Source organism: Poeciliopsis prolifica, unplaced genomic scaffold, assembly GCF_027474105.1.
Source record: "Poeciliopsis prolifica strain line A6 unplaced genomic scaffold, Auburn_PproV2 SCAFFOLD006, whole genome shotgun sequence".
NCBI lineage: Eukaryota > Metazoa > Chordata > Actinopteri > Cyprinodontiformes > Poeciliidae > Poeciliopsis > Poeciliopsis prolifica.
Genome location: NW_026562381.1, coordinates 17706816 through 17732204, shown reverse-complemented (window position 1 = coordinate 17732204; position 25389 = coordinate 17706816). Strand labels below are relative to the sequence as shown.

General features: G+C 39.2%; 1 protein-coding gene across 1 annotated transcript in view; it reads right to left on the bottom strand.

Annotated features, from left to right (window-relative positions):
* The window catches only part of LOC129360659 (leucine-rich repeat and immunoglobulin-like domain-containing nogo receptor-interacting protein 2), a 189494-nt gene extending 178317 nt beyond the window's left edge, over positions 1-11177 (bottom strand). The window contains 1 exon segment of the mRNA XM_055030986.1: positions 10548-11177. The gene's annotated coding sequence lies outside the window, so the exon portion shown is untranslated.
* Positions 11178-25389: the final 14212 nt, after the last annotated feature.

Sequence of the window (25389 nt, the reverse complement as noted above, 5' to 3'; positions counted from 1 at the left end):
GCTAACAGCTAGCACACAGGGCTAACAGAAGCGGAAGACTCTATTAGCTAACAGCTAGCACACAGGGGTAACAGAAGCGGAAGACTCTGTTAGCTAACAGCTAGCACACAGGGCTAACAGAAGCGGAAGACTCTATTAGCTAACAGCTAGCACACAGGGCTAACAGAAGCGGAAGACTCTGTTAGCTAACAGCAAGCACACAGGGCTAACAGAAGCAGAAAGCTCACCTCTGTCAAACCAAAGGCCAGGATGCCATTATTATCAACACAATATTCATGTCTGAAATTAGCTTTGTTGTCATTTTAGCGTTATTAGCAGCTCACCGATTTGCTGTCTCTCTTTTCCACAGAGAGAAGAAAATGTCATCAGATCAAATCTTTCGAAAATCCTACTTGATTCTGGCGGACATAGCAGAAGCAGTGATCCAAAAACGGACGGTCCCGCTGATGTGGGAACATTCCTGAGAAAAATTAAATTTGACCATAAACTTCGAAGAGGCCCTGATGTGAGGAACCCGGAGTGTTAACATCTTCTGCTGAACTGAACTTGGACTACAAAAATCACTGAAAGGAAAAAATGGCGGACACGCAAAACCGATAAGCCGGAAAGGACGACAATCTTTATCAAATTTTAGAAAAATGAACAAATAGAAAAATAGAACCCGAAACAAAATACAGATATACGCAGCAGCGGGAGAGAATAAGTCTATCTTGCCATTCCTAGACATTTACAGGACACAAACAATGTATTTAAAGACTAAAACAGGAATTTGTTTGATATTTTCCCTTTAAAATGGATCCATTGTTAAGTGGAGCTCTGCTGCACATGGGGGTCACTCTGGGGTCCTCACACTGAAATCTGATTTCAATCGCATTTAATTAGCTGAGGAAAATGAAACACTGTTTCAGGAAAAACTGGGAATTGAGCTTCAAGACCTGTTCTACAATAACCTGAGATCATTTGCATTATTGGTTCTGGTAACGTGATCAGTGGGTCAAACAAATTAATATCATTAAAATTATTCAGTTTTCACAACATTTAAAGCCACAGCCAACACAGGACATTAAACGCATGATTTGAAATGTATATTTTCATTTAGAGAAATGTAAATAAAACAGTAGCAGCCAGTAAAACATAATTTTGTTTTTCTTTTATTAGAGTCACTGCAACATAATCCTCTGTGTACGTGTATGGCTGTGCTCCACGTTGCAACCAGTGAGACCAGTTGGGCACTGTGGGGCCCCTTGGGGTGTCCTTGTTTCCTCTCTATTCATTCTTCCATCATGAGCAAAGCCCCGAGTGCTGGGGGATTTTACACTAATATATGCTCATTGATTTGGAAATCACAGCCAGAACGCTGGCACCCAAAGCGAGGAATTACACATGTTGACAATAACAGTTGCTCTTGTAGACTTGGAAGTAAAGGTCAGTGCTTGAATTTGGAGGTTTAATTCCCAGCTCTTCAAACTGCACTCTGTGTGATATCTAATGTGGCAGCCTGACTGAATGCACTCTGTGGGTGATGAGGATTTTTCAAGACATGTGCATTTAATCTCTGCCATGAGTTGCACACATTATGAGCCTGGCGGGATCGAGCTTGGTGTCATGCTGCTGTCATCTACAATTTCATTCTTAAAGGTATTTTCACTTTATTTATTTATTTAGGCTCCAGTTAATGAGCAAGAGGGTATCATTCACCGTACTTGGTGTATAAGACAGAATTCCATAACTTCTGCAAAATTATCCTTTTTTAGAAGAGTATTATCATTAGTGTAGTAATAACAAAAATGGCAAGTAAAATTAGCTTCCAGCAATTTAAAACAAATAGAAATATTAAAACATGAACATTAAAATGTGTCTACGAATGAATAGAATCAAAAGCAATAATAAAATATGCATTAAAATAATTGTTCACAAACTATGGCTGTACATATGCACAGTTAGAACTTGCAGCAGGAAGGTCCTGGGTTTGAATCCAGCCTGGGTTTTTCCATGCAGAAAGACCCAGGCTGTTCTCCCTGTTTGTTCTCCCTGTAAAAGCTAACGTTGTTTGATGGGACATTTGGATTCTAAAGAACAGGACCTAAAATTGAGCCTTGAGGGACTCCATAGTGTCGGAAAATGTTCTGAGACAGAAGTATTAAGTGCAACAAAAATATAATAAACAAAACATGTTCCAATAAGACTTGCTGCAACTATGAGCAACTTGACACATTATAAAATAGTAAGTTTATATCTAATAAACTGACACTCTAAATAGGAAACTATTTCATCAGTTTCTTTCTAACCTTAATAACTAAATAATTACCCACATAATGCTATTTACAAAAGGCTTCAGCATTCATTAAACTATTTATGGATGAGTTAGTTAGAATATTAATCAAAGAGAAAGCTAACATTTTTTACTGACCTGATCACAAAATAACTATATTGTTGTTCAATTATTATTTAAACCAGTGAAAAATACTTATTTAACAAATACATTTGAACTGCATTGTATTTAATTTGGACTGTTTGGACAGTTTTGGCAGTCGGCCTTAAAACATCTTTCTTATTTTCCATCTAGTGTAAGTAAACCAGGGAACAACACCGTCCTGCACACACAATAGCTTTTCTTCAGACAAGTAACTGAATCTTCAAAGGCCATCACTGTGTAACCGAAAGGCGAACAAGAGTGCGACCACAGCAGGCAGAAGATTACGTGACGGCATCAGAATCTCGATCACCCCCCTGAAAGACTCGGGAAGGTTTAGGGTTTCGGCTTGACAATAAAGCCTCTTGTAACACGCTGAGCAGGAAGGGAGGAGGAAAGGATGCAGCAGGAGAGATAAAGACAGCCGACCAGAAGACAGATCCATTCACTCACAAGGCTCCTAATAAATCTTTTGTCTGACATTTTACAAATCCAAGAAGGAAGCTTTACATTAAAATAGAAACACTGAATCATAGTAAATCCTTTACTGGTTTATGTAACAGCCTGAAGTAGAGCAATGGGTGACTGCAGTCTATAGGAGAACATTGTTATGAAATTGGGTTGGTTGCCTGGTAGCACCGGCTGGATGGAAGCCAACTGTCGCTATCTTAATAGAAAAGAAACAGAGGTACAGAGGTTTGAAGCACAGCGTAGTGCCTGCACAGGAATTAATCCCAAGTATTTTTTCTTCACTCGTAAATTTCTGCTCCCTGAGAGGAAAACACTGTGAGCTCCAAAGAACACCGAACTAGGAGCAAAATGAAACACTGAGGTGTAAAAATAACAACTATTATCCATTTCTACACTTTTCAACTCATGTTTCTTTCATCAAGGAACATTTTTTTAATCAGGAGGTGAAAACAAACAGAAAACAAAGTGAAACATTATTTTGAAGCTGTAGCACCTGCAGGCAAAACACTTTCCAAACTATCAGGTTTTCACTTGTTCCCACAAACTCCTTCAAATATGAAAAACAATCAAGAATCCGCAACACATTTCAGTCAGACGTTCACAAATCGAAGTCAGGTCTCCAGTGTCTGACACAACGTCCAGATCGTCTCTACCTGGAGGACAAAACACTACGGATAATACACATTGATTACTGGCTTCATATCAGATACTATTCCTTTAAATCTATTGCTGGCTGTGTTGACAGTTTAATAATATTTACCTCATTTGGGATGTAAATGGACATTATTTCTCTAAGAAAAATAATGTAAAGAGATTAAAAGCTGCTGATGTTGAATTTCTGCTTTTAGTGTTTGTAATGACTGAGTTTCCAGCTGTTTATCCCATATTGTCCATTTCTTTATTATATATTACACTAAATCTAGTTTGGAGGGAGGTTTCTCCTCACTGAGCAGACGATTTTAATGGAAAATTATTTTCTAAATCCACATTCAAAGCCTTTGTTCTCCATTCTGTATCATAAATATGCATAACAAACAGGACAAAGTTTAGATAAATGAGTGTTAAACTTCTGAATGAATGGAATAGGAAGTGTTTCTATTTGGATGTTTCCAGCTGTAACATTGCAGCCAGCTTAGCAGCAATAGTTGCATTTATGTTGTCCTGAAATGAACCAGTTATTAACCCAATGTTCCCTTACACAGACATTTATGTATTGGCCACTGTATAATAATATTTATGTGGCCAATATTATGAAGTTACAGTGGGATGCCGTTTGTAAAATAACAGTCAAAAATTAACAGCAGTAATTTAGGTTATTTAGCTTATCAAAAGAAAAAACAATTATTTGTCAAAAACGTTCTTTCACTCATTTCTAAATGACAAAGTTTCAAACATATATTGACCAAACTAAATATTTAGATCCAATTTATTTGCTGAGTAAATATTTAGTTTGATGGTAAATATTTAGTTAACTAATTAAATATTTAATATGAACTAAGTAGGCAACATACCGGCTTCCTTTTACTCCATTACATAAAATCATCAGAGTTGAGCCTGAAGTTTTTTAGTGTTGCACCTTAAAGGTGACTTCAAACCCAAGTTGTCGTCTCTGACCTTGGACCCCATCAGGTTTCAGTCCAAAAGAGAGGAAGCTTCCTGCTGAGAGCGTTTTACAGGCTACTGCAAGCGGCTACTGGAGGGTGCCACAGTCCCTCTGAGGCTCAGGACGAGTCCATGTTCTGACATTTCCACTATTGAAAAGACGACACGTCCAGATCTACCTGAGTGGGGATATTGTGAAGAAGGCAATGACTTAACCTTTCCAGGCAAAAACCTGGTGGCAAATAAAATTCAATCTGCTGTCTGAATGATACCATCAAAAAATAATAATTGTTTCTTCTTTGCTGTTGCTTGTCAAAGTTAATACAGTGGACATTTTCCTAAAACTAGGAACACAAAATTCAGTTATTCGTCTAGAGCTGCAGCGATCCGCAGTTTGGGCAGGAGAATCTGTTAACTGAGTAACAATTACATTTTTATTTTCCTTGGTGGAAGACTGGCAAATAGAAAGCTGTTGTTGATGCACTGTTTGTAGTTGTTTTCTACCCAGGAAAAGAAATATGCTATATTAGAGAAAATGATACATATATGTAAAGAAAAGGAAGCTTGACAGTTATTGGACAGATGGATTGAAGCTAAAAGCATGATAATACTGGAACACAGAAAACTAGGTCCAAAAGCCTGAAGTCTTTTTTTGCAATGCAAAAAACTCCTGCCATTACATTCCAGGTTCTTACTTGTCCAGGAAATGTAGATTTTGAAACTGAGCTGATCAAACTTAGTCCAGATACCTAAAAGTTTGTAAAACAGTCTTATTGAAGACTCCATAAAACCTCAAATGTACAAAAACCTGATTACTGCTGAAGGACTCTCAAGGTCTGTGTTTTGTACTCTTTCTTTAATTTTCAGAATAAAAATTTAAACATCCAAATGTGGAAATAATTAAAATAAATATATGATGACACACAGCGAGTCATGCAATCGGTGCCAAAGACTGAACATTTTCTGCAGAGCAAAAAGGAGCAGATGAGGTGGAGAAAACCAAATCTTTACATTTAAGCTGTTGGAAGATGTTTGCCACCTTTTGGGGGAGGCTGTCGAAGATACTTTTCATTTTCCCAGTCCCATGTCGGCTGCCATGGTGCAGCAACCTCTGCCCCGTATTCTTAGCCAGCCAGCTCCCCCCTGACCTCTGTTAATGCTCCTTGTTCGACACACACTGCCCTCGGCTGCTTGCCCAGGAAGGTCATCCTTCAAAGTGACACAGACAGCAAGGTCACCGTCAGTGAATGCTGTCGGCAGATCAGTTGTCTCGTCCAGGTCCGTCTCTCCCCTGTTACTGTATCCCTGCAGGGCTCCAGTGCCACCAGCTGTCACTTAGCATGTCACGTCTCCAGAAAAATACCAGCTGATGTTCCTTCTCCTCTGCAGAAGGAGACGGAACATCAGCTGATTCCCAGCTTCCTGGTCCAGTCCTCCTTACTTCCTGTGACGCTGAAAAGAGGCCGGCGAAGACGTTGACACCACGCAGCAGAGCTCACGGAAACGACTCTGGGAATGTGCTAAACAGACTTGGCCCGTGCTTTTATCCATGTCAGCTCTAATAAGATTTTGAGTGAGAATTCCACTTCCTGTTTGGCATACACAATTAAACCTGAATCCTATCCTCCTCGTGGGGCTCTCAGCGATGATGAGTAAGCATATTCCATAAATGACCCAGCTGTTGGAGCATATTGTGTTTCGCCTCATCAGGGATTCAGAGGGACTGATGGCAGATCAGCTGCAGTCGCTCAGGGCTCCATCTCCAGCCGAGCCATCGGCTGAACGGCCGAACGTCTGAACGGCCGAACGGCCCGCGCCTCAAACTGCCTCCTGTCTGCTGCAGCCAGGTGCTGCTGGGGCCGCTGCCCAGATGTTCGCCTCATTACAGCAGGAGTAAGACAGCATTTGTCTTAGTGGACGAAAACAAGTCTGTAATGTGATATTAAAGGAGAGAAATACTTAACTGCACATAGTTAGGAATTTCTGACACACTGATGAGTAAAAATGTAATCTGTGTGTAGATTCATCTCCAGATCTTTTTGAATAGATTGGAATAACTTGACACAAGCCTGACATTCAACACACTTTTGTAGCCGAACAAGATGAAATGCAAACTTAATGCTAACTGTATGCAAAGGTCAGAAAGAGAAAAACAGAAGTTCAATCTGAAACCCCGAGTTTCAGTCATTGATTTTTCTCCCAGGTCCTTAATGGACAGGCTAAAAATATGCAGCTTCTGGGTGCAGGTTTTATTTTGACAGAGATCCTGGTCCATCTGCCCTGTAAGAACAAATCCAGAATCCAAAAAGCATTTTAAAAACAAGCTTTGCTGAATTCATGTTTAGTGATATTTTGAAGAACCTGATATGTGTTTAAATGTCTGTATAAAGAGATAACTGCAATCCAGGTGATCCTTAAAACAAGCAGAAGCTTAGCTGCTGCAGTAAATGCTCATATCAAATATCGCACATGTTCAGCTCTGTGTGCAGACATGTCAGCTTTCTCTCTGAAATGTAACAGGACTGGACAACGAAACAAAAATACTGAAGTAACCCCACCACCTCTTTGCACATTAACTTTATCATTATGAAACTTTAATATGTGACGTTTTAAGAAACATGATCTGTCTAGTTTTCATTGGTCCAAACAGAAAAATACAGCCTCATTTATTTATGGCTGCTTTGACAAGCCAAGCATGAACCTCTGAGAAGTCCTGCAGAATAAAGTCAGGATCTCCATTAACACGACGGATTCATGTTAAGATAATGTATTTTAGCTCAAACCATAATTATTATGAGCAGAGTAGGTTTTCCTGTCAAGATCCAAATGTGCTTTTCCTTTTATATAACTGGATACTGTTGCCTGAAAATAACCCACACCTGACTATTTTAACCAATCTGAGGACATTTCAGGAGAAAACACTAGATTCCATAAAGTTGAAGGAAAAACTGTTTTCAGACTTAATGAGGAACTGCTTGATGTCAGATCAAAATAAAATGAAACATTGCATTTATTGCTAGCTCACCTACACATTGTCGTCACTGCTTCATGAATATCACACTGCAGAATTATGCAAACTTCATAAAAGCTTTTCCACTTTTGTCTCTTTACGACGACAAACTTTCATTTTTTGGGAGTTTTATGTGATGGACATTCAGAGCTGTACATCTTCCAGACACACCAGCTTTGAGTTTGACTCATTTTTCTGAATAGCACCAGTCTCAACACAGATTGTATATGGAATTTAGGTCTGGACTTTGACTAGGTCATTCAAACACTAGAATATGCTTGAACTACGCCATGCTAGCTCTGGCTGTTGTCTTTCTGGAAGGTAAAATCTGATCCCAGTTAAAAGTCTTTAGCTGTATTGGAGCGGCCCAGGCATGATGCTGCCACCACCTTGTTTCCCTGTGAGGATGGAGTGAAAATATAATTGCTTTCCCTTTCAAACATATCAACTTGCTCCTCGTGTTTGCTGTGTTTCTCTGGCTTGTAGAGAAAAGAGAACATCTTGGGTTTGTGGAGAACAGATAATATTCCTCCCATCTGAGCTGCAGATCTCTGATACCTGCAGCTATCAAAGCACACATGTGATATTTAAATCATTTAAAATTCCATAAATTATTTGATTTTCATTTCCATTATGTGTTCCAATAAAATGCACACAGGTTTCTAGTTGTAACATAACAAAATGAGGAAACGGTATGAATTATTGAGCGGATGGGATTCCATAATGATCTACAGGGTTATAAATTCATACAAATGTTTGTGCTGATAAATACTTTAGCCAGATTTCTGATATCCAGGCATGCTACAGTTAATATGTGAATCAGGAATTAACATGGAAACATTTACTATTCAAACTCATATTTTCCTATTTTAAGTAGGATGAAATAATAAACTGTCTTCACAAATGCAAAGAAGATGATCTTTACACATCTCTTAATTCATATTAATGAGACTTATTGTACATGTCTGCACCTAATATTAAGTTAATCAGTCTGATTTATGACATAACACGCATCCTGTTAATAGCAAACCTAAATGGTGTATCTGATTACTTGATTTATCTTATTTTAAAGATGCCAGAGTTTTGGCCAGTCATTAGCTCATATTCGCCCTCATTCTGCCAGTTTCTGAAAGGATTCAATTAAAACCTGAGTATTTATTCTCCTATTGTTGTTTCTGTTGATTTCAGAGCAATGTAAACATCCTGCTGTCAGGCAGGCCGGATAACCAGTAAACAGAAAAAAGCTGCTTCTCTCTTCGCTGCCCGTGATTCAGAGCAGCACAGCCGCTCTGAAAATGGAGGGCCTTGTCTTTGCCTCCTTTATTAATGTCAAAAATGTGGAGAGAAATCGGGCTGCGAGCTGCAACACAGAGAGAGCAGGATTATGGATTCGCACGCAGGGCCTCTCACCTAGGCACACACACTAACACACACACACTGCTAATGTATACAAACGTTACAACGCAGATGTGTACGAGGAATCACACTTACACATACGGGTCTAATCCTCATCATTTACCAAATCCAAAGGACTGAAATAGGCAGATGCAGCTTCGCTAATTCTGAGTTAAAGCACATACAAGAAGAGCAAAGTCCGTATTAGTGCTTTCCTTCAACCATGCTGCTCCATATCAGAGGGAATGCGTCAGCTCTACCATGGTTAACACTCAATAAAACATCAAAAGGGATGAAGCTCAGAGGTCTGGACAAATACACACCCACACACACACACACCAGATCCAGAAAGTCTTTTCCTTCTCACACACGTACATACACTCCTGTGTGCATATTTAACAGCTGCATGGTGTGGCTGAAATGAACAGGCAGAACAGATAACTGGTTTGCATCCCTTTCAAGGGAAAGCAAAGAGACTATGTCAACTGAATGCTAAATTTCAATTTCAATGGAGCGTTTGTGTGCCGAAGCTTCTTGCAATCAAGCCATATATCCAGTGGAACAATTGGCAATCTGGAAGCCCGGATGGACGAGTCAATGACAGGTACACAGGAGCCGTCATCAACTTCCCATCAGGCTCCACTTCCCCCCAGTGGATGATTTGAAAGAGGAGAAAGATTCCTTTTGAAATGTTTATATCCAGAGGCAAAGGCATTTAATGGTCACTGTTTTGCATGTTACATGAGGAGGTGGCATTATGAGCATGTGCCACTGCCAAAAAGCCAGCTGTGACAGACAGCTCATTCATTATTCAGGGATTTTAAATATTTCAGGGGAGCGACAGGAAGCTCATGAAATAAATATTTCAAACACTGCGTTACAAAAGGAGGTAGCCTTACACTTGTCTCATATTGATTAAGAGGGCAGCGGATTTGCTCCTCATGAAAAGAACATGTAGGCATGGAGACAGCCTCCAGAAAGGCTCCTCTTTCATTTAGAAACTGAGGGATGTTTGTAAAAACCATTAAAGACTCAAATGAACATTAAAATGAAGCTAAGGAATTTTTTTGTAAGAGAAATGGACCGCTGAAGCAGGAGGGTGAAGGTATAATGTAGGGCGTCGGAGATAGTGCAACGCTGGACACAATCAGCTCTCTGTCCACAGCGATAAAAAGAACAAGGCATCCTTTAAAATGCAGCCACTCACTGAAAAGTAGCTGCTGGCCAAAACTAATTCTCCTCACGCAAATTCAAGACATCGCAAAAAGCCGGGAGAACACAACTACCGCAATTATGCCCCCCTCCTCTCTGAGCTGCCCTCCCCTCCAGCAGCAGAAGCCTCCCCTGGTGATACGATGTGGCACCGGAGGTGGGAATGAATCGCTTCATAGACAGGCATCTCCTTTCTCAGCAAACATGCACAAGTATGCAGATAGACACAGATACATTCTTCTCTGCAGAGGGGAGTAGCCTGCCAGCAGCCATCAGAAAAAGCAATCATGTTCTCTGTGAGACGTACAGGGAGGCTGCATGGAGGAGCTGGAGATACTAAGTTTGACGCTTCAGCAAAACTGACACCAGAAGAGATTCTTTCCTTCTCCAGAGCTGATGATTTCTGTAATTTAAGTCATAAATGATAATGTGATATTTATTTACCTTCCAATATTATCCCAACTCCAATAGTCCAAGATGAGCCTTCAGAGAGCTCAGTGCTGCTCCACAGAAAAGGTGAAAATCCTCAGAGTCTCAGAATCAGAACCACATTAGAGCTTCTTCTGATCACAACTTACTTTTACTGGGAAACATGTCCTTCACTCAACCTGTGTGTAATCCACTCCCTCATACTTTCCTGGTTGGAGACGATTTCCACTGTGATATTCCAGCCTGACACGGTGAAGTAATGTCATGTATTCTTCTGAAAGAATGGTGAAGACAAAAACTGAGCAGGAGGAAAACAGGAGAAACTAGCAGCTCCAGTGAAGCCAATCCAGCCGGTCCTCTGTTCAGCAGCTCTTCTCCTGCCTTCAGAGGGAAATTCAGCATCTGCTCCTCATCCCCACATCAAGAGGAGGGTGTCCCCCCTCCTCTCTTTTAAGGATGGAAACTTTCAAGCACCTCCACCAAAGCTGTGACATGTGACAGTGGATGCCAGTGAGCCTGGATTATGTCTTCTTTTCCATAGTATCCTCCCTCATCAGTGGATTTGATCCTTTCTTTCTCTCCAGTTTGTGTTTTCTGCGGCTCGCTCCTCTGCGATGGATGCTGAGGAAGCGGCGGAATGAGACGAGCTGCTCGTTCTCCCGCTGTGGGGCTCTTTCTCTCTCCCTCTCTTTCCTTCACCCTCCCTCCTTCCTACATGCTCCCTCCCTGCTTCACACTGCACCTCCCCACCTCTCCTTCCCTCTGCACACACACACACACACACACGCATACACACAGATATGCACTTCTCTTGCTCTGGCTCTTGACAATTACTGCTGTGCCATTTCCAGCCGTGTCAGACAGAAAGGTTCACCGCCCATGCTCCTTAGAGAAACAAATAAGGTTTGATAAATATGTAAAATCAAACACATATGAAAAGAAGGAGCAACGGCATCGAGCAGAGAGGCAATCAAATCTCCCTTCTTCATCCTCCTAACCTGATTGCTAAATATCCCTGGGGCTGACGCTGCTTTGCATCTCATCTCTTTGTCATAACTTCTCTGTTTAGAGGAGTCGGCTTGATGTTGGCCAACTGTCAAGAGTGACTGAAGAGGAGGACGAAAATAGCATGCAGGAGCAACACACTGGATGGAAACAAGGACAATGCATGTGCAGTAGCAGGTGCAAAGTTATATAATTAGCTGCTTCAGAAGAGTAAGCTGTGGCCGCTGCATGTGCATACTCAGTAATCAGCTGACAACCTGCAACACGCCGCCATAAATAATGTAAACAAAAAGAATCTGTAACATGAAAGTCTCCCACTGAACCTGAATCTCACATATGGTCCTGCAGAAACCCGCAAGGCCATTACTGGCATAAACCATTTGTTTTGTACTTAAAGGTGCATGACAGTGAAAGATTCTGCACTCACTACACACCTACTGCGAATAAGTAATGATACTAAAGCAAGGCAATTATTTTACTAAACTTGTGCTTCCCAGTAAGTCTGGGTGTTTGTTTTGTGTGCTGTGTCACCCCTGACACGTTCATCCATTTATATGAAATGCAGAATAACAATTTCACCTCTCAGCTATGCATAAAGCAGGAAGTAAAGGAAGTACATGTTAGGATGCATATTTTCCAGTTTTCACATTGTCTTGATGAAACAATAAAAGAACCAATGAAAGATGTATTTATGAAAAGTACGTTAAAAACCTGCTTTAAGGTTGTTGACTTTCATGCACTTCAGCCAACAGAAGAGAGTTTATCTGGGCTTTTTTCTTATGGGTTAATCAATTTGTTGAAGCATCAAATAAATTGATAGCAATCTTATTTTGCAGTATCATCATGTCTTCCTGTGATGTGAAACCTAAATAGTGTGAGGTGAGTTTTAAGCAGGCATGGATGCTCAAACTGTGCAGAGATCATGTCCTGTTTTCCATGTTCTGCTGGTAAACGAACAGGAGAAAAAGCCAGAGCTTCTTATTGGTGGGTTTTCACCAATGCTATTTTTACTGCTGCCAGATGGCACAGTGTGGCTGACAATGTCTGTGACTCAACTTAAAAATGTGACAAATGTTCTAAAACTGGAGGTAAATGCATCTTTACAGAAATATTGCCGTTTCCTTTGACCAGACTGAAACGCGGAGGAGAAAATCCCCCTGGCTGAGGCAACGCCACCAACGCTCCTGAATATCGATGATCATGTGGCTCATCTCCAAAATCATCAGCCAACAGCTACAAGGGCGTTCCTAAAGCTCCCTGAATGTCAGAGGAAAATGAAGAATGGAGCATTTTGTGTTGTGTTTCAGTAACAACAAATGATTTATCTTGTTTTCATATTATGATAGAGACACTTTATTAAATTGAATATCAACCACATGTTCATAAATTATGAATTCTTAAAGCACTTTTCCAACTTACATTGCTGTTTATGGTGCATGATCTCAAAGTAGAGCATTGAGAAGAGAAACGCTGATGATAAGGCATGATTAAGAAAATCTTTTGCCAATATTCAGGATATTGCTTTGCATTTGCATTCGGATCGCTTTAATGTTCGTCAATAAAACCCAAAAGTCAGTAAGTGGGAATTTAAAAGCTGTTTAGCTTATCGTGTTGAAGCTCTTCCTGCAACAAAGCTCATCATCATCAGACGTTTACTGTGACATAGTTACTCTGTGCTGTCAAACTTTATTAAGAGTTCTGAATATTAACCACCTTCACCTGCTCATGATCTTGGTGCATACAGTCTAAATTTTCCAATCTTAGTGAGACATTTCATGTCCCGTCTAAATATTTCATCATCTAACTGTTTATATAGGAGATGAAGAGCAAATTTATCTCCTTTAATAGTTGAATGTAAGTGAAGGTGACATTATTTCCATCCCAATGAGGAGGGAAACACACTCTGACGTCTTTACTGGCACCGGGAAGACGTCTGCATGAACTTAATAATGACTCATTTATATCCGCTGTGTAAGTGTCGTGTTCAGTTCAACACTTTGTTTTGCTGCTTTCACTGAACGGGCCGTTTTCAGGATCTGGACTCATTTCACTACCAAATGTTGTCCAATACTTTTAGCCTTGAGGAAAATTAAACGGCTCATCTCCACCCCATTGATCAACAGCAAATCTAAAGTCAGGCATGGTAAGGGAGAACTAATTGGGGGCGGGGAGCATATCTCATTAAGCCTCATTAAAGCTCATTAGGATAAAGAGGATAAAGATCAGAAAAAACTCCAGAACATTCCCTCGATTCAGAGGAACGTTCTGCCCAACAGGATGATAGTAAATATCATCCTGAACGGAGCTGAAGTGGAAGGAAAATGTTTGCATGGGTAGAAAAATAAACTAAAATATTTAGTTGTCAAAGCAAAAGTATATTTATTTACATAGCATGCTTGTAATAACTGTAATTTAATATAATTAAAACTTCAGTAAAATTCTGATTGTGCTGTCCTGAGAAAACAGACCTGAGGTTATTGCAGCAGTTAAAGATTACAAGAGAAAACATAATGAGTGTAAAAGTGAATGTTTCTGTTTGAAGCAAATCTGAAAAATGTCAAGAATAATTTCACCCCAGCCTTGTTTTATACTATAGGCCATTTCCTGTTGCTTGTGTGTTGAAGTTTGAAATGATTGAATGTGATTTTATCCAATCAGTAACTTCTGACTGTGTCGCATGAAAAGCTCCAGCTCCATCGTAGAGCAAGACGTAAACCACCCGACTTTAAACGCTCAGAGTTTGAAGGTGCAGCCAGCCTGGACTGAAGGCTCCTCTGTTCATTTCCTGTGATGTCATTTTGAAACTACAACCATTCTTCTGTTCACTGATTGGGCCAGATGAAATTCATCCTGAGAATCAAGCTCAGTAAGAGAAATGCCAAACGAAGCACTAAAGGTAGATGAGAATCAAGGGGAAATGTGAGTTATTAGAGTCTGGATATAAAAGAAACTAAAATATATAGTATATGTGTCACACATTGGAATCAATGCTGAAAACCATCCATCACTGTCATTTCTCCTCATGTTGCTTTTTCAAATATCATCCCAATAAAAAACAGTAAAGTTTTCCATGCTCAGTGTGACAAAGGCATTTAGTCAATGACGGTACCAAAAAGTAAGATGTGAGCCAACTTAAAGCTGGTTCTGACGAGTTTCTTTACAAACTGAAGTACATTTGAAAAGCAGCTGAGATTAGCACAATTAGCTCCGTTTGTCTTTCATGTGGTAGAGAAAGGGAGTGACTAATCACTTCAGAAACACGGTCCCACATATCCTCCTACACAGAAGCACATCACTGATCAATCTGTACACATAGCTGCTATTGTCTCTCTGAACTGTGTGAAATATGCACATAATGAAAACTGTTACATTAGCCTTGATTTTTACTTTCAGGTTTTCTTATTAATTCTGTGGTTGCCATAACATCGACTCTATTACCATCTTGTTCTTGAGTTCTCAACCATTCTAGGTATTGAAGGTCTAGCGTTCATGACCTCACAGTCATGTCTTAATTTACTGGCTGGTATCCCATCATAGTTTAATTTGCTTTTGTAAAGATTGGGATAAATCAAATACATCATATACAAGTTATAAAAACACACACAATCAAAAATATGTCTTGAATTTCCTATGATCCACTTTGCAAAGTTAGAATAAAATGTAAAAACAAACATTTCCTGGAAATTGCTAAAAAATCAAAGTAAGAAAGTGTCAAAAGCTCTTTTAGAAATTAATAGAAAACATGTCACAGGTGACTGGATTGGTTTGCTCTCAACCAGCTGTGACAGCTCTGAAAAACCCACACATACGTGACCTTGCTCTGCATTGTGTCTGCATGAGTGTGTTGGCAAGCAGCGCTTTATAGGTCTCAGCAGTCTGGTTTTCTTTTGATTGAGCAGGTGAAACACACATCCTGAACTCCAACTGACATCCACAAAATGTGTAGAAAAGGCCTAAAATTAAACATGTCACGTTATCAAACTTTTATTTTGACCCTGAAACCTGGTTCTGTCCTGCAAAACGTGGTGATTTCGATAAACTGCATGTGAAATCATGTTGACGTCAAACACAAACCATGAGACATAATGTGAAAGGCTAATTAAATAAGAATAACATAATGACAGATTTGTTAAAGGTTGCTTTAAGTAGAGTAGAAACCAGGAACAGCATTTCTCTTTTCTACATCTGTGCATCTCAAAAGGTCAGAAAAAGCATGTGTAGGCAGCTAAAGATGGCTACAAGGTTTGTAGCAGTGAGTCATATGATGATACTCTGCATCCCCACTAGAATGGATTCAACAAAACGTTAGGAATATAAAGAGCCAACTATTCATCTGCAACAGCAACAATTTGATCTATTTTCACTTTAATATTTAAATGATTATCTAAAAGATATCATTTTCATCATGCAGTTATGATATAGGTGATGCATTTCTCCTTGGTTTTAAAGGCCACCAATGCGTTGTAATATAAATACAGTGGAATCAGAAACTTGTAACCGCTCATCATGGACATGAATATCATGCTAATTTGGGCTTTTTATAATTTATTTAACTTGTTATTTTTCCTGGAAGTTGCAGTGTTAAAACAAATAACATCACTGACTGAAAAATAGGAACTGAACTGAATCCTGATGTTCCACAGATTCAAAATTACACATAGATAATGAAAAACAGTCGCAGTAATATTTGGATGAATGTCCAGTAATTAGAATATCTTTGAGTGAAACCTCACACTCTACGATCGAACCCGTTACACCTACAGTTTTAAACCGGCTCGTTGTGGTCTCTCTTTCACGTTTTCAGAATCGGCCGACTTTTCTAAAATCGTGTCGTGTGAACTGGGCTTAAGTTAACATCAACAAGCTTCCTGCATCATTCCTTTTCGGTTTTTGTTCACTCTGTACCTTCAGAAGAAAGCAAATTGGTTCCAAACTTTAAGATGCACAAAGGTTCAATCCTTTCGTAAACCCGGAGATGCTGGATCTCCATCCTCAACAGAAAGAGAAAAGCAAATTCTTCACCAAGAGAGCGCCAACTGAAACAGAACAGCCTCAACAAATGAAAGCTGCAAGCATGTCAGGCTTGTTTCCAGAACAAATCACATGCAACGTCTTCTGGAGAAACGTCTCAATGCTCAGATGAGACAGAGATTGTGTTATTTGGCCACAATAACGCAAACATAGTGGCTAATTGAGGCTTTCAACCCTAAAAACAAAATAAAAACTGAAAATGATGGCAGGTTGAAGGTTTGTTTAGCTGAAAATGTTTGGGCTTTAAAACCTGAACAGCTCTCCCTTCTGACCCATTCCTGATGATAATAGTGATAAAAATGTCCAATCTTCAGGTAAAATTAAACCAGAAGCTTGTTAATATATAAAAGACTCAAACATGACATTGATCAATGAAAACAATGTTCAGTGAACAAAATACGAACCTTTCAGTCAGTAGTTGCTGTTCCTTGTTGTTCCTTTGACTTTTACAAATCTCATAGTTTATTTTCCTCCTTTAACTTCCCTATTAGATTCTTTTGTACAGGTCTCCCAACAAAAAGTATGAATCATGTTGCTATAATTTAAGGGTTGCTCACCTTCAAACTGCAAAATGACAGACCACAATGAGAACTGAACATTGTGCTTAATGCAGCAAAGGAGGCGATGTTAGCAGAAAAGATTATACGCTGCTCCTGCAATTAGAAATGACTCAGAGTTCAACTATAATTCTCCATCTACAACATAAAATTGTTCCATATTTAAGACGTAAAAGTTATTTCTTAAGAAATGTTGATTTTCAAAGTCAGTGAAAATCTGTTTATAGTTCATAAACAGCGCATTCGCAATCAGCCTCTCAAGTCTTGGCACTAAACATTTCAGTGACTGTAAATCACAACACAGAATCAATGCTGACAGTCAATGCTTCGCTCAAGCCTGATTACTCCACTCATGCCAGAACTCTAAAATCAGCAGATTTTGGGAGATAATGTAGTTTTCATAAATAAAATGTTGCAGAAGCATCTGGAACACATATTTATGAAAATGGATACAGTACAGCCAGTGGTGGGAACACATCTGCTAATCCGTTAATGCGCTAATGCATCAACAGTGGAGCTAATTTGTTGGTGACTTTTAAAGCATTTATCGCACTTAGATCATTTAATTGTTCTGGATAAATTCTGAAGAGCCAATTTACTTGGCTGCTTTATAAGCTTTCAGCTGAATACATTTCTACTTATGGTGAGAATTATTCAAGTTTCTATTCATGCTCTTATTTTGAAGTGGCTTAAGATGCTATGCAGCAGTTCCGTTTCCTGTCCTGACATTTCCTCCCTGTTCCTCTTTTTGCCAACAATTTTATTTTAAATAAGAAACATAAAGGAAAAATTAAAACACACAAAGTAGAGAAGGAGAAAGAAACAAACACAAAATCTAAGAGCATCATAGAATCCAGACCACATATTAATACGCAGAATGCATGGGATACTTTACTGACTGAAACCTTCAGATACAAACTATGATAGTGAAAAAATAATGTCAATATTATAAAAGATGCTTCATGGAGACAGAAGGTTAAGAGCAGCGAACTACAAAAAACAAGACAGACAAAAAACAGAGGATGACATCCAAACAAAACTAAAATGATATCCATAAACAATTTGTTCATTGATTTCAGAAATGGACATTGAAATTTGAATTTCCAGGCTTAACTACCAAAGTCAAATTTTGCTGCTTGAAATTCACATTTTTAGGTCATTAGAGAAAACTTTAAGTTCATAAACTGGAGTTTGGCTTCGACTCACAGAAACAGCAACAACATTCAATGAAATGATTTACAGCAGCAACATTTTGTGGTATGGAAATGATTTTCACCATGCTGACCTACAGTTACTCATTCTGACCTGAGCCATCAGTCTGGCTGTGGAATAAATATTCCAAGGGTGAAATTTAAAGTGATCTAATCTCATTGTTTTGGCTGCCAGTCAACATGACCCGGCATTGACCCCATAATAACCACCTGGCACAGCCTGGATGCCACCTGAACACTTATGTATGTATAATAATCTATAATTATCACTTAAACCTTGACAGAGGTTGTTCTGTTCTTCAGATCCAGGCTCTTCATGTTCAGCTGTCAACCAGAAAACTCCTCCATGAGCCATGCTCTACTTCTTTAGCCAAGATCCTCCACAGCTCCATGACAGTAAAGCAAATATAATATGTTCACCATTAAGGACGAAACATTTAGAATTACAAGTCAGCCCTGCAGACTGGGCCGTCCTTCGCCGCTGCCTGCTGTGTGCTAATGGCTGCATATTAACAATGTAATAACCCATTTGACTTTCTGCAGTTTAATAGATACACTGTGTTGGAGTCAGGATCAATTTCCCCCCAAACTGTAAAAGTCCCTTTACTCACTGAATTAAAACTATTACCTGAACTGTGTGTCTGTGAGATAATGTTGTGTTTTTGTGTAGAAGAGATACTTCATCCTTCAGCGAACGTCATATTTTATGCATTTAATTGCTCAAAGCCTTGTACCTCTATTAATTATGAAAATCTTACAGAAAGGTCTGACCCCCGTTTTTAGCCGACTCATTTACAGTCGGAGGATTGTTGTTCATAAACCAGGGGAGAAATGTCAGATTGTTTTTCATTCATAGTTTTTCATTTTAATTTATGATTTCACTTGTTCACCCAAAGCTTTGATCTTTACATTTCATCTGTTTTAGTTGATAAAGTGCTCTGACCTTCACCCTAAAACTGTCGTTTCAGCTCCATGGCTTTATTTATTTATTTTTATTATACCTCCATTAAAACAAGTTGAATCTTGTTCTTTTATAATTAACTCTGGATTATAGATACTTCATTACTGCTCAGATATGTCTGGCCCAGAATATAATTGGCTCCTGCATAAATGAACACATCCAGGTGTGTTTCTGTTCCTCAGCTCTGGTTGTGTCTGTCATTGTGTCACTGTGTGCATGAATCATTTTCCTTGTGTTGGTCCATTTAGAATCCATTTTACCTCTGGAGGAAACGTTTCATTGTAAAATGATGCTTGTTCTCTGTTACTGTTACACCTGCTGCACTGTGGGACAAACAATGTATTAACATTATATGCAAATGGTTATGATAATGACAGCATGTCAGAATTATGGAGAACAATTCAGAAATGTTATTTTAAGATATTTCAAAAACAACAATATAGAATAACACATTAATTCAAGATAATATATATTTTCACTTAACTAAGTTATGAGTTATTCATGAAGAAACAAACAAAGAAAATCATTTTTTCATTGACATTTTCTGAAAAGATAGTATGTTAAAAATGATTCATGCGTTTCTGAAACGTTAGTGGATAAAGTTATTATAAAAGTTGGAGCAATAGCTGGAAGCACTCTTTGCCATCACCCTAATCTTTAGCTCCCTGTCAGGTTAAAGTCTGGACTCTCGCTGAAACGTTCAAATTATTTTCAGCTAGAAGAGGCAGGCTGGTCAAACATCTTCCTGGAAACGTCACGAGTTATGAATGATTTAGATCTTCAGCTTCATTGGTTCTTTTTCTGGACTTTTGTTGGTCATTTTGTTGGTTGAGGCTTTGCAGGTTTGGGTGATTATTTTCTCTGGTCTGGACGCTGATTTGTTTATTCTTTCTTTTTCGCTTTTGAATGGTTTTGATGTGCAGCCATGGCAACAGCGTGTTGTTATTCCAACTGCTTAGCATTTAAGAAGCTCAAACCGTCTCCGTTGGTCATAACAGGAAATGATCATTTCCGACTCCAACGGCCGGGTAGATTTAAAGGAGCAGCAAAAGCAAATGAGGAGGATCAGCAGAGCTTGCCAAAAACTGATGGTGTCATCCGGGACATGTTAGTGTGGAACATCATGTCTGCTGCTAGCATGTCGTGACAGTAAGAGTCTTCAGTCAGAGGCCTCTTCAGAGTCACAGCAACACTGACTGCTACTGCAGCCTGTCGGTAGCAGTCTCACCTCTTTACTGGTTCCAGTTACAACATTTCACATCAGTTTGGAACAAATGAGGTGATTTTGAATTGGACAAAGAGACAAACAGCAGTCACACACACACACACGCACACGCACACACACCCACACACGCACACACACACACACACGCACGCACGCACACACACACACACACACGCACACACACCCACACACACGCACGCACACACACACACGCACACACACACGTACACACGCACACACACACACGCACACACACGCACGCACACACACACACACACACACACGTGCGCGCACGCACGCACACACACGCACACACACACACACACGCATACACACGCACGCACGCACACACACGCACACACACACACGCACACACACACACACACACACACACACACACTCCCCCCCATTCTGAGCATTTAACCTCCATTAATCAAACGTTATGTCGTTGTAAGGCAACTCTGCTAGCAGCTGTTTGTAGTGTTGTTTGTCCATACAGACCTATTCAATAAAGCAGAATATGAATGAAAAGTGGATTTATTTTGGCTGCTCCATCATCAAATGAGTTATATTGATTAATTAGACAAAGACTGATGTTTCAACACCTTTATTTCTCCTAATCATGGTTGATCTTTTGCTAGCAGCGAAGGAAACAAGAACAAAAGAGGTTAATACCTGCTTAAGGTTGTTATTTTCAAAAGGAACTTAATCTGACAAATGAGACTCAAAGGATATGTTTCATAATTTAATGAATAAAATAAGCCCATCCATCTCTCTGTCTTTCTATCTTGTCGTCCTCATAAATTGATACATTCAGAATTTGCATCAGCATTTTTGTTGTGGCTTTTTTCTGTGCAAAAGCAAGAAAACACATCCAGTTGCCCCAAGAGAAGGAAGCAAAATACGGCACCGGGAAAAGAATCAGGATCAGGACAAGGTGACACTGCTGCATGCACTCCACTGCTGACTCTCTGGAATACAAACATTTTTCCACTATGGCCACTCACTTGTGTGGAAGAAGCAGCGCGCTCTCAGAACATCAGGTAGTAGGTGGCTGCGTGGGATGAAACGCCTGAAATAAGTTATGGCCACAATTATGGAGGCTAAAGTGGTGTGGCACACTGAGGTGTCTCTATTGCTCATTTCTTTTATTTACTCTGAGTGGCTAAATGAATGAGAAGCCATCTTGCTATTTGTGTTCATGCCTTTCATTTTACGAACAGTATCAAGTGGTGCCTTAAACTGCTGTCTGCTAAACAAGTGAATAATGAAGATTTAGATAACCAATTAGGACCTTAAACAAACTCCTCTCCTCACATCACTTGAGCCAGCAGAGCACAGTTTGCAGCTTCAGCACAGCTCTGCAGGATGATCTATTGCCATGTACATATTCCCAGATATCATCTGGCCTCATTTGTCAAAGTAAGCTTATATAATGAAAAATTATATCTGTAAGGCAATGTATCTGTGGAGCTCAGGGGCACTGTGTGTTCTCACTTCACCTTTGTGACTTTTCTTTGAGTCTCTGGCTGATGGGGACAAACAACATGTATGCTGAAAAACAAAAGAACAGCAGCATGAGGGGTTCTTTAATGTAATTTTCCATTATTTCCCACATGCATTCTTCATTCTGGTGCTTTCACATCACCGCTGGCACCACGGACAGCCTACAGGAGATGCCTGCTGTTATTTATTATGTCTTAATAACTGCATGCCTGCCAAGTTGGAAAGTGGTCAATAAGAAGAAGTGGCTGTGAAAGCGTTTCGTATTAAATGTGTCAGTGGTTGTTGAAAATAGAGTGTGCCTCGCCGCTCTGGGAAGTGAAGAAAAACTGCATTTGTATAAGGTTCACACTCGAGCCTTATTTGACATGCATTAGAGTTCAGTTGTAGTGTTTAGTCAGAAACTTATTTTGCTTGGATCGGAACCGACAAAGTGAGAACGGATCTCTGCAAAGTGGAGGGGCCTGTAGGCAACACAAGCCAGGGCTCGACACCAGAGGCACCAAATAACAAAGATGCAGAAGAAAATAATTGAAGTTGTGAGATGAACATTATGCATGTTTTAGCCTCTATGTATCTTATAACCTCCATGTTTACTGAGAGTATGAATAAAAAAGTCAAGGTGTGTTTTTGAATTTCTGTGAGTCGATTAGGAATGAAGAACTTTAGTCTCTTCTTCTCTGTCTTCATGCTGCGGTTATTAATTTGACCAAAACCAGAGAAATGCAGTCGCTGCATTACAAATGTACTAAACTTTGTTGATATTTCACTAATGTCAAAAAATTTTCTTTTTCTATTGAATAAGAAACGCAATGAAAATCACATATAAATAAGTTTGTTCCCACAATAAATGATAAAATGTGATGCGCCATACAACAAAACATTTATAAAGTTTTCTAGTCAGAACATAGATGCCTGTTATAGGAAGCTCTGTATGATCATTGAAATAAATAATAAACACAATATAAATAATAATGCATTATCTTATGTTTATGTGTGTTTTTATGTTTCTTTTGCTGCCTGATGATCTGAGCCCTTTATATTATCTATAGATTTAATGAGATTATAATGCACATTTAATATTGTTATTGTTCTGAAACACAAAAGGCAGCGTCTGCATTAACTGGAGCTGCGTTTTAAGGACGTGGAAATGATGCAAAAGAGGAAGTTGCTTCTTTAAAGGGCATATCTTTGATAACAAGCATGCATAAATCATGGCTGGCATTTTTAGGCTTTCAAGCAGATAATTAATTTGGAGACATTTGTGACACTAAACAGCCGTTTCAGTCAGACCATAAACACAATCTGCTCCACTATGTTGTTATTAGATACAGTCTGGAACTGCAAAGTGTCACAAGGTGTTAATAATAGAAATCTGATCATATTGTCAGCAGTGAAGCCCTTTCTGCTGAATCAATGTGGCGTCGCCTCTTGCTGCCACAGAAACCAAAAGAATCGGGTCAGACTGCAGGAACCTGCAGACACTTTGAGTTTAACACAAAACCTGTCCTGATGCCCATTCTGGTCAAAGGTCAGCCAGACTCTGACCACTATGGCTGCTGATCAAAAATCAGGTTCGGACAGCTCATCACTTTTAGGATAGTGCTGACTCTGCAGTTTCTATACAAGCTCCCTGATCTTAAAGTCCCTGAATCATTAATATCATCTTTAATCTCAGATACTCCTGATTCTCTCCTCTTTATAGAACAAATAGATCACATCTGAGGAAAGGATGTCACCATCCGTATGTTAATGTGCTAATAGCTTTTAGCCTTCCAAGTACTTTCCTTCCCTAAATACATTTTTCTGGACAAATTCTAAATCTCCAATGTTCTTGATGAATAGAATTTGACTTTATGTTTTATTTAAAGATTGTCAAAAATTAGTTCAATGTTTATATTCATGCTCTTATTTTGAAGTGGGTTAAGTTCAGGTTCCTCTCCTCATGTTCTGTCCAATAACTTTATTACAACCGAGAAACACAAACAAAAAACTGGACAATAGAGGACAAGATAGAAACAAACACAATTCATAAGGGCTTAATAAAATATTATGCAAATTGCAAAAATGAAATTGGGGTTTGATGGTATTGTCTTCAAGGACAGTAATAATTTAATTCAAGTTAGCGCTTTAGCATTAGCTTCTGCTAAGTGTTAATAAGTGCTTTAAGACAGACAGACAGACAGACAGACAGACAGGCAGGCAGACAGAGAGACAGACAGGCAGACAGACAGACAGACAGGCAGGCAGACAGACAGGCAGGCAGACAGACAGGCAGGCAGGCAGAGAGACAGACAGGCAGACAGACAGGCAGACAGACAGGCAGACAGACAGGCAGGCAGATGCATTAAAGGATTTGTTCATTTTCTGACGTTGGTTTTCAATAAAGTATTTCAGCTTCCCTCAGCCAGCAGTAGAATATTCCCTCTAAATATTGGAAATAGAAATCAGACACATTAGTGTTTTGAACTTCAAATAAAAAGAAATATTTAATGTCTACTTTGGGATGTTTCCAATATTTAAGGTGAGCTGATGTGAGTTTTGAATAAATATTGGTTCAAAGCCAACATCACCAAGCTGCAGTCTCTCAGTATATTACTCTTACGCCTTTGGCAATTTTCTTTTTCATACTATGTCCATAATCTTCTAATCAACAAATTTATCTAGTGATTTTTATTACACAGCACTAAAGATAAGCATTTCCTTTTACCCACATTTCAAGATCCAGAGGCTCAAAGGTACTTCAAACAGAGGCTGGTTACACCCTCATAGTTATCACATTTTCTATTTCTATGCACTTCATGGTCTGTTTGATGTTATTCATGAGCTGTAACTGGAAGTAATACAACTGCAAGGGGCCAGAAAATGCTTCTGAATACAAAGTGTGGGCTGCTGTGCTACACTGAGGCTCCCTGCCCTTAATAATGCCTGGAAATTAAATGCCGCCTATCAGACATTTGTAAATCCCTTCTGTTTGTGGATCATGGGAAGGTTTTCAGTTATTTGTGAAATCCTGTTAGGGCTTGGTTTTAACATGTACAGTCATAATGTGGATGATCTTCTTGTTTTTAATATCGGTTTATGGAGGAAAAACAAATGCATCTGAGATTTAAATGATGAAATAAATAAATAAGACGTCGACTGCAGCAGGCAGTGAAGACATCAATAAAGAAAACATGGAGGAATAAATTTAACACTTCACGCGCTCTGATGGGTTGATGATGCAGCGTTTCAGTTCAGAGTCTTTAGAGTTACACAGAAAAATATTTATTCTGTTTGGAGGTTTTTTTACATTACATATTTACATTTGAAGGTTGAACATGGAAGAGAAACACAAACATGTTGTTACAGATTTAGTTAGTTC